The sequence below is a fragment of the Odontomachus brunneus genome, unplaced genomic scaffold (genome assembly GCF_010583005.1).
Source record: "Odontomachus brunneus isolate Ranch 3 - 2012 unplaced genomic scaffold, Obru_v1 Obru_scaffold_194, whole genome shotgun sequence".
In the NCBI taxonomy this organism is placed as follows: Eukaryota; Metazoa; Arthropoda; class Insecta; order Hymenoptera; family Formicidae; genus Odontomachus; species Odontomachus brunneus.
In genome coordinates, this window is record NW_022639644.1 from 554727 (window position 1) to 555020 (window position 294).

The 294-nt window shown below is 29.6% G+C and overlaps 1 protein-coding gene across 5 annotated transcripts in view; it reads right to left on the reverse strand.

The window, feature by feature from the left end:
* The window catches only part of LOC116851842 (nuclear fragile X mental retardation-interacting protein 1), an 87185-nt gene that overhangs the window by 82970 nt on the left and 3921 nt on the right, over positions 1 to 294 (reverse strand). The window lies entirely within an intron of this gene.

Genomic DNA, 294 nt, shown 5'->3' on the forward strand with positions numbered 1-294 from the left:
GCACTCTTTCAAATACACCTGGCTGGTCAGAAATTTGCCGACACGCATAGAAAATGCGATCCTGCAGTGTTTGGATATCATCGACGGGTGTTTAATACACTAAAGTCTTTAAGTGTCCCCATAACTAAAAATCTTCTCTAATGCTGAGTCAACATTAAAATTTTTTGTTTTTTGTAAAAAAAGAATTTTTATTTTGTTATCATACATTCAGTTTCTTTACTTCAGTTTTTTTATGGAAGATAAATGATTACATATATCATATTAAAATAAAAATTGTTTTTTTGTCTCTCTTTG